At 49.5% G+C, this 10179-nt stretch overlaps 1 long non-coding RNA gene across 1 annotated transcript; it reads left to right on the top strand.

Moving 5' to 3' along the window:
- Nucleotides 1-5261: 5261 nt before the first annotated feature.
- On the top strand, nucleotides 5262-9125 carry LOC140724221 (uncharacterized). Its single transcript, XR_012098066.1, has 2 exons — nucleotides 5262-5376; nucleotides 8914-9125. It is a non-coding gene; the product is annotated as an uncharacterized lncRNA (long non-coding RNA).
- Nucleotides 9126-10179: the final 1054 nt, after the last annotated feature.

The raw sequence follows: 10179 nt of genomic DNA, 5'->3' as shown, positions 1-10179 counted from the left end.
CCTCTTTCCCCACTCTCCCCTTTCCCTCTGTCCATCTCTCCCTCTCCACTCGCCATTCATCCCCACTCTCCCCTTTCCCTCTGTCCATCTCTCCCTTCTTCCCCACTCTCTCCTTCCCACTGTCCATCTCTCCCTCTCCACCCTCTCTCCTTCCACAATCTCCGCTTTCTCTCTGTCCATCTCTCTGTCCACTCTCCTTCCATCCCCACTCTCCCAATTCCTTTTGTCCATCTCACACTATCCAATCTCCCTCCTTCCCCACTCTCACATTTCCCTCTGTCCATCTCTCCCTCTCCACTCTCCCTCCTTCCCCACTCTCCCCTTTCCCTCAGTCCGTCTCTCTCTCTCCGCTCTCCTTTCCCCATTCTCCGCTTTCCCTCTGTCTATCTCTCCCTCTCCACTATTCCTCCTTCACCACTCTCCCCTTTAGCTCTGTCCATCTCTCCCTCTCCACTCTCCCTTCATCCCCACTCTTCCCCTTCTCTCTGTCCATCTCTCCCCCACTCTCCCCTTTCCCTCTGTACATCTCTCCTTCTCCACTCTCCCTTCATCCCCACTCTCCCCTTTCCCACTGTCTAACTGTCCCTATCCACTCTCCTGTCATTCCCACTTCCCCTTTCCCTCTGCACATCTCTCCCTCTCCACTCTCCCTTCTGGCGCACTCTCCTCTTTCTCTCTTTCCATCTCTCCCTATCCAGTCTCCCTCCTTCCCCGCTCTCTCCTTTGCTCTGCTCATCTCTCCTTCTCCACTCCCTTCATCCCCACTCTCCCATTTCCCTCTGTCCATCTCCCCCTATCCACTCTCCCTCCTTCCCCACTCTCCCCTTTCCCTCTGTCCCTCTCCCGCTCCACTCTCCCTCCTTCCCCACTCTCCCCTTTCCCTCTGTCCAACCCTCTGCCTCTCCACTCTCCCACCTTCTCCACTATCCCCTTTCCCTCTGTCTATCACTCCCTCTCCACTCTCCCTTCATCCCCACTCTCCCCCCTTCCCTCTGTCTACTCTCAACATTTTGTGTGCTTATTCCGGACGGATGTGCAAAGGTTTGGGACAACTGTACAACTGTACAACTGGGTTGAGTAAAGCTTTGGCAAGTCGATGGGAAAGGATCTATAATGCTTTGGGATTCAGATGGGACTGTTGACTCAGCGTGATATTTATAAATGACCTGGAAGAGGAAGTGGAGGGATGGGTTTGTAGGTTTGCTGATGACACAAAGGTTGGTGGTGTTGTGGATAGTGTGGAGGGCTGTCGGAGGTTACAACGGGACATCGATAGGATGCAAAACTGGGCTGAGAAGTGAACGATGGAGTTCAACCCAGAGAAGTGAGAGGTGGTTCATTTTGGTAGGTCAAATATGATGGCAGAATATAGCATTAATGGTAAGACTGTTGTCAGTGTGGAGGAGCTGAGGGATCTTGGGGTCCGAGTCCATAGGACGCTCAAAGCAGCTGCGCAGGTTGACTCTGTGGTTAAGAAGGCGTACGGTGTGTTGGCCTTCATCGATCGTGGAATTGAGTTTAGGAGCCGAGAGGTAATGTTACAGCTATATAGGACCCTGGTCAGACCCCGCTTGGAGTACTTTGCTCAGTTCTGGTCGCCTCACTACAGGAAGGACGTGGAAGCCATAGAAAGGGAGCAGAGGGGATCTATAAGGCTGTTGCCTGGATTGGGGAGCGTGCCTTGGGAGAATAGGTTGAGTGAACTCGGCCTTTTCTCCTCGGAGCGACGGAGGATGAGACGTGACCTGATAGAGATGTACAAGATGATGAGAGGCATTGATCGTGTGGATAGTCAGAGGTTTGTCCACAGGGCTGAAATGGCCAGCACTAGAGGGCACAGTTTTAAAAGGTGCTTGGAAGTAGGTACAGGAGATGTCGGGGGTAAGTGTTTTTACGTAGAGGGTGGTGAGTGCGTGGAATGGGCTGCCGGCGGTGGAGGTGGAGGCGGAAACGGTCTCTTTCAGGAGACTCCTGGATGGCTACCTGGAGCTTAGAGAAATAGAGGGCTGTGGGAAAGCCGAGGTCGTTCTGAGGTCGCGTCATGGTCACACACGGGGAGTGTCAAGGGTCAGCGGGACATTGGTGCACAAGGGTAGGGCGCGCACACACACAGATTCACACACATCGTGCATGGCGGATGATGGTGAAGGCAGATTTAACTCAGATGACAGGTCTCGGCGCACAAAGTTGGGACTCGGACTGTTAACAGTGTCGGGAGACAGAGGGGCCTCCGTGCACAATGCAAGGAACGCAGTGAATTGTGGTGAGTTTCGTGGGTCGGGGGGTGGGGGGACACCGGTGCGCAAGTGTCGGAGAAACGCCGCGAACGGTGGGGTCGTGTCGAGGAACGGAGGGAGCTCAGCGTGCAAGGGTAGGGGGCACACACCCGCCGACCCGGGAAAGTCACGCGACGTTCTAGTCAATGCCCGGAGTCAACGGGAGCCTCTCGTCCGCTCCCTCTGAGAGGCGTATCGAACTCTAATCCCTTTCCTCTCTCCACCCCGCCGCACACTCACAGACACAACATAGAAAATAGAAAATAGGGGCAGGAGTTGGTCATTCGGCCCTTCGAGCCTGCACCGCCGTTCAGTATGATCATGGCTGATCATCCAACTCAGAACCCTGTACCTGCCTTCTCTCCATACCCACTGATCCCTTTAGCCACAAGGGCCATATCTAACTTCCTCTTAAATATAGCCAATGAACCGGCCTCAACTGTTTCCTCTGGCAGAGAATTCCACAGATTCACCACTCTCTGTGTGAAGAAGTTTCTCCTCATCTCGGTCCTAAAAGGCTTCCCCTTTATCCTTAAACTGTGACCCTTCGTTCTGGACTTCCCCAACATCGGAAACAATCTTCCTGCATCTAGACTGTCCAATCCCTTTAGAATTTAATACGTTTCAATAAGATCCCCCCTCAATCTTCTAAATTCCCGTGAGTATAAGCCTAGTCTATCCAGTCTTTCTTCATCTGAAAGTCCTGTCATCCCAGAAATCAATCTGGTTAACCTTCTCTGTACTCCCTCTATGGTCAGAATGTCTTTCCTCAGATTAGGGGAACAAAACTGCACACGGTACTCTAGGTGCGGTCTCACCAAGGCCTTGTACAACTGCAGTAGAACCTCCCTGCTCCTGTACTCAAATCCTTTTGCTATGAATGCCAACATACCATTTGCCTTTTTCACCGCCTGCTGTACCTGCATGCCCACCTTCAATGACTGGTGTACAATGACACCCAGGTCTCGTTGCATCCCCCCTTTTCCTAATCGGCCACCGTTTAGATAATAATCTGTTTTCCTGTTCTTGCAACCTAAGTGGATAACCTCACATTTATCCACATTAAATTGCATCTGCCATGAATTCGCCCACTCACCTGACCTATCCAAGTCACCCTGCATCCTTTTAGCATCCTCCTCACAGCTAACACCGCCGCCCAGCTTCGTGTCATCCGCAAACTTGGAGATGCTGCATTTAATTCCCTCGTCTAAATCATTAATATATATTGTAAACAACTGGGGTCCCAGCACTGAGCCTTGCGGTACCCCACTAGTCACTGTCTGCCATTCTGAAAATGTCCCGTTTACTCCCACTCTTTGCTTCCTGTCTGCCAACCAATTCTCTATCCACATCAATACCATACCCCCAATACCGTGTGCTTTAAGTTTGCACCCTAATATCCTGTGTGGGACCTTGTCAAAAGCCTTTTGAAAATCTAAATATACCACATCCACTGGCTCTCCCCTATCCACTCTACTAGTTACATCTTCAAACAATTCTATAAGACTCGTCAGACATAACTTTCCTTTCACAAATCCATGCTGACTTTGTCCGATGATTTCACCTCTTTCCAAATGTGCTGTTATCACATCTTTCATAACCGACTCTAGCATTTTCCCTACCGCCGATGTCAGACTAACCGGTCTATAATTCCCCGGTTTCTCTCTCCCTCCTTTTTTAAAAAGTGAGGTTACATTAGCCACCCTCCAATCCTCAGGAACTAATCCAGAATCTAAGGAGTTTTGAAAAATTATCGCTAATGCATCCACTATTTCTTGGGCTACTTCCTTAAGCACTCTGGGATGCAGACCATCTGGCCCTGGGGATTTATCTGCCTTTAATCCCTTCAATTTACCTACCACTACTTCCCTACTAACATGTATTTCCCTCAGTTCCTCCATCTCACTAGACCCTCGGTCCTCTAATATTTCTGGAAGATTATTTATGTCCTCCTTAGTGAAGACAGAACCAAAGTAGTTATTCAATCGGTCTGTCGTGTATTTGTTCCCTATGATCAATTCACCTGTTTCTGACTGTAAAGGACCTACATTTGTCTTGACCAATCTTTTTCTTTTCACATATCTATAAAAGCTTTTACAGTCAGTTTTTATGTTCCCTGCCAGCTTTCTCTCATAATCTTTTTTCCCTTTCTTAATTAAGCCCTTTGTCCTCCTCTGCCGGACTCTGAATTTCTCCCAGTCCTCAGGCGTGCCGCTTTTTCTGGCTAATTTACATGTTTCTTCTTTGGACTTGATACTATCCCTAATTTCCCTTGTCAGCCACGGGTGCACCACCTTCCCTGGTTTATTCTTTTGCCAAACTGGGATGAACTATTGTTGTAGTTCTTCCATGCGATCTTTAAATGCTTGCCATTGCATATCCACCATCAACCCTTTAAGTATCATTTGCCAGTCTATCTTAGCTCATTCACGTCTCATACCTTCAAAGTTACCCTTCTTTAAGTTCAGAACCTTTGTTTCTGAATTAACTATGTCACGCTCCATCGCAATGAAGAATTCCACCATATTATGGTCACTCTTACCCAAGGGGCCTCGCCCGACAAGATTGCTAACTAAACCTTCCCCATTGCTCAATACCCCATCTAGAATAGCCTACTCTCTAGTTGGTTCCACGACATGTTGGTTCAGAAAACCATCCCGCATACATTCCAAGAAATCCTCTTCCTCAGCTCCCTTAACAATTTGTTTCAACCAATCTACATGTAGATTGAAGTCACCCATTATAACTACAGTTATATTGGAATCAGCCGTGCGTTGTCAGCCTGTCTCCTGAACGTCTGTGGAACGGGAACAGAATGTGCCGACCCGTCTCCGCCTTGTGGAGTGAACAAGGACGGGCTCCGCCCTCCGGAGCACCTCCTTCCCAGCGCCCCGGGTCTCTGACCGTGTCTTTGATGACGTGTCCAGTGGCATCTCACCACATAAATACGCCGGCCGTCTCGGGGGGAGTTTATTCCTGCGTGAACAGGCGCTCCTGAACGATCTGCATCCTCGGGCAACTTCCAACATGACTCCTTCCGTGAAAACCTTCGCCTTCCTCTCCATCCTGTTGGTGCTCGCTTACTGCGTGGCTCTCAACAGTAAGTTCTTGCCTCAATTTTAGCTTCTCGCATGACGGGACCCTTTCCCCTGGCAGCGAGGGGAGGGGGGAGGTGGAGAGGTTCTGGGGGCCCGGGAGCTGTGGTGGGTCAGAGAAAGATAATGGGAGAATAGCACTTATTAACTACGCCGCAGTAGACGGCCTCTGAACGAGGTAGTTGAAAAGATCGTGGAGGGATTAGTGATAATTATAGCACGGAATCCGGCATCTCGGCCCTTCTGTTCCCTGCCGAACGCTTACTCTCACCTACTCCCAGTGACCCGCTCTCAGCCCATAACCCTCCATTCCTTTCCTGTCCATATACCTATCCGATTTTGCTTTAAATGACAATACCGAACCTGTCTCTACCACTTCTGCTGGAAGCTCATTCCACACAGCTACCACTCTCTGAGTAAATAAGTTCCCCCTCGTATTACCCCCAAACTTTTGCCCCCTAACTCTCAACTCATGTCCTCTTGTTTGAATCTCCCCTACTCTCAGTGAAAAAGCCTATCCACGTCAACTCTATCTATCCCCCTCATAATTTTAAATACCTCTATCAAGTCCCCCCTCAACCTTCTACGCTCCAAAGAATAAAGACCTAACTTGTTCAACCTTTCCCTGTAACTTAGGGGCTGAAACCCAGGTAACATTCTAGTAAATCTTCTCTGTACTCTCTCCATTTGTTGACATCTTTCCTATAATTCGGTGACCAGAACTGTGCACAATACTCCAAATATGGCCTCACCAATGCCTTGCACAATTTTCAGATTGCATCCTAACTCCTATACTCATTGCTCTGACTTATAAAGGCCAAGGGGCAAGGGTTGACCAAATGCCACTTTGAATGACAAGATCTGGTTTTGCAGGAATTTGATTTTTTTTGTAACAAAGCCTGTGAATAATAAAGACCACATCATAGTAGATTGACTGAATGTTAAGTTTAAAGTGAAATAGAGATTAGTATTTGCACAAACTTCTGTAATGTACTGCATTATGATCACACATGTATTGGTTCACACTTTGTAATATACACCTAAGCTAAGATCACAACCCCTTGGTAATTTTGGCTGACACGAAGAATAAAAATAGGCGGTTATTAAGTTGGAGTCTGCTATTACAAGAATTCGATATTAACATACAACCTGTGAAGGGGAGTGACAATGTAATTGCTGATTGTTTATCCCGGTGTTAATTTGGAAGTATATCTTATTATCCTTGTAGTTAATGACCACTTCTGTATTATATTAGACCCTGTAGTGTGCTTTACTAGTTCATTTTCACCCAGGTGAAAATTCCTTGATGGATGGATGTGTTATGAGTGCTGAAGAGAACTGATGGAAATGTGGTGAAGAGTTAACCATTACCCCACCCACCCCGCCCTTGAGAACTATGAAATATGCTGCTACTGAGAGAGAGAGATGCAGAACAGAGGTAGAGGCATCTGCTATAGAGCGGGGAGAGAGAGACGACTGATTTATGTATTATGGCTTCTTCACTGATGGTCAGTTTGAGTTGATTGATGGCTGATACCCCGTCAGAGGGTATAAAATTCAGGTGTGGGCTAGACACCCCTCAGACACACCAGTGGACACTGACCGAGTGTGGTGCACCCACAGGAAGGTGGGGGCTTCGAGGACCGAATCAGGAGATCGGTCAACAAAGCTCACAGAGTGACGGCAGGGGCGGTGGGGACTTGTGTGTGTCCACTCATGCCAGAGTGACGAGTCCACCACAGAACAACGGTCTGGCCGAGGACAGAGGGGTCAGAACCGAATGACCACAACGGTACGACAGAATCAGAAATCAGAAAGTTTGCCTGCTGCAGCTGCTCAATCTCTCTCTCTCTATCTCTCTCTCTCCCTCTCTCTCTCTCTCTCGCTCTCTCTCTCTCTCTCTCTCTCTCTCCTCCCCTCCCTCCCCCCCCCTCTCTCTCTCTCTCTCTCTCTCTCTCTCTCTCTCTCTCTCTCTCTCATCTCTCTCTCTCTCTCTCTCTCTCTCTCTGTCTCCAGCAAATTTCAATACAACAACTGCAACTACCTCAGCACACATGAACTGAACTGAACTCTGTATTCTCTTATGAAAATTCATTTCCCTCCTAGACATTGATAGAGCTTGGTTATTGTTGATTATTATTCCTACACTTCTAGGTTTATTATTGCTAACCTGTTTTATATGTATATTTTCATTTTTGATTCTGGATTGTGTAGTTTACTATTAATCTCCTTTAGTTTTCGGTACCACCAGACTCCAATGGATTCTTCTAATTCTACTGGTCCGTAAACCCAGTTCCTCTGCCTAAAGGAAATTCCTCCTTTTTTCTGAAGGGTCCTCCCTCAGTTTCGAGGCTGTGCCCCCCTAGTTTTGCAGATCCACCCTATCTAGTCGTTTTCAGTCGATTTCAATGCGAGACACACTCCCCCTCCCATATTCTTCTAAATCCCAGTGAGTCCGGGCTCAAAGCTGCCAAACGCTCCTCATGTGTTAACCCGTTCATTCCCGAATCTTCCCCGTGAACCTGCTCTGCACTCTCTCCAATGACGACCCATCTCCTGCCTCTGAATTCCCTTCATTCAAATGCGATACTGGTACATCCGATTTACGCTTCTCCCTCTCAGACTGCAGTGTGAATTCAATCCGATTATGATCGCCGATCACTAAGGGTTCCTTTACCTTAAGATCCCTAATGAAATCCGGATTATGTCACAAAACCACAACACAGAAACAGGTCAGATTGTATAAATGTCACCTTTATTCCTCGGAACGTAGGAGATTGAGAGGGTATTTGAGGGGGGTGTAGAGGATGATGAGGCTATAGACTGGGTAAATGCGAGCTGGAGGGGAATTTTCCACTCAGAGGGCAGACAGATTGAGGGAAAGGTCGCCGGCGCCAGCAGTCCATGCCAGCTTGATTTGGAAGTTTGAGGGACATTTGTATCGGTACACGGTTGGCAGGGGTCTGGAGGACGATGGTCCCGGGGCAGATCGACGGAAGCAGGCGCGTTAAATGGTTCAGCATAGACTGTGTGGGCCGAAGGGACTGTGTTGTGTTGTACTTTCCTTTATGACTCTCAACCCTCTCGTCCCCTCCCAGTCCTACCCCCACCCTCTATCTCTCACTCAATCCTCTCGTCCCCTCCCAGTCCTACACCCAACTCACTCTCACTCACTACTCTCGTCCCCTCCCAGTCCTACCCCGCACTCTCTCTCTCTCATTCACTCCTCTCGTCCCCTCCAGTCCTACCCCCCCACTCTCTTTCTCTCTCGCTCACTCCTCTCGTCTCACTTTATTGCTCCCTCACTCCCCCACCTGACTCCTCCCACAGTGCCCACTACCCCAACCCCCTCATTCTCCCTCTCTGTCGCTTTCCCTGATTCCCACAAGCCATCCCGCGCTCTCGCGCTTTCCCTCGACCTCTTTCCGCACCCTCCCTTCCCTCTCAAAGTCTCTCTCTCTCTCTCTCTCTCTCTCTCTCTCTCTCTCTCTCTCTCTCTCTCTCTCTCTCTCCCACTCACTAACTCTCTCCATCTCCCCCAGTGGCCCACAAGCTGCCGTGTTGGTTCGTAAATGGAAGGTGTGCTGCGGAATGCCCCGGGCCCATCATCCCCACTCTCTGCACCCAACCCGGTCTCTACTGCTGTGGTTAGACCCCCGAGAGTCTCCGGCGCCCTGCCCTCTCAGACGGTTCCAGAGAGACCCCCGGCCTCCCGGAAAGTTACCCGGAAATAAAGCAGTGCTGCTGAACAGTCTCAGCCGGATCGTCGACTCATTATTCCACTCCACGGGCTCCGCCTGACCTGCCGAGTTCCTCCAGCAATTCTGCGTGTGTTAGTCCAGATATCCCGGCTCTGCAGAATCGCCCCTTCACCCCTTTCAAATCATCCCTCATCACTATCTTCAACTTCCTTCTATTTCTTCCACTTTCTGCCACACTCTTTGCCCTTCATCACCTCTCTCCTACTTAACACATCTCTCCCTATCCATTCTCCCTCCTTCCCCACTCTCCCCTTTCCCTCTGTCCATCTCACCCTCTCCACTCTCCCTGCTTCCCCACTCTCCCCTTTCCCTGTCCATCTCTCCCTCTCCACTCCCTGCTTCCCCACTCTCCCCCTTTCCCTCTGTCCATCTCTCCCTCTCCACTCTCCCTCCTTCCCGACTCTCCCTTTTCCCTCTGTCCATCTCTGCTTCTCCATTCTCACTCCTTCCCCACTCTCCCCTTTTCCTCTGTCTATACCTCTCCACTCTCCCTCCTTCTCCACTCTGCCTTTTTCCTCTGTCTATCTCTCCCTCTCCACTATTCCTCATTCCCCACTCTCCCCTTTAGCTCTGTCCATTTCTCCCTCTCCACTCTCCCTCCTTCAACAACTCAACCCTTTCCCTCTGTCCATCTCTCCTCTCCACTCTACCTCTTTCCCCACTCTCCGCTTTCCCTCTGTCTATCTCTCCCTCTCCGCATTCCGTCCTTCCCCACTCTCCCCTTTACTTCTGTCCAACTCTCCCTCTCCACTCTCTCTGCTTTTCCAATCTCCCCTTTCCCTCTGTCAATCATTCCCTGTCCACTCTCCCTCCATCCACACTCTACCATTTACATTTGTCAATCTCTCACTATCCAATCTCCCTCATTCTCCACTCTGCCTTTTCCCTCTGTCTATCACTCCCTCTCCACTATTCCTCCTTCACCACTCCCCTCTTTAGCTCTGTCCATCTCACCCTCTCCAATCAACCTTCTTCCCCACTCTCCCCTTTCCCTCTGTCCATCTCTCCCTTCTTCCCCACTCTCTCCTTTCCCTCTGTCCATCTCTC

This window comes from Hemitrygon akajei, unplaced genomic scaffold (genome assembly GCF_048418815.1).
Source record: "Hemitrygon akajei unplaced genomic scaffold, sHemAka1.3 Scf000174, whole genome shotgun sequence".
Classification (NCBI taxonomy): Eukaryota; Metazoa; Chordata; class Chondrichthyes; order Myliobatiformes; family Dasyatidae; genus Hemitrygon; species Hemitrygon akajei.
This window is presented reverse-complemented; position numbering and strand designations above follow the sequence as displayed.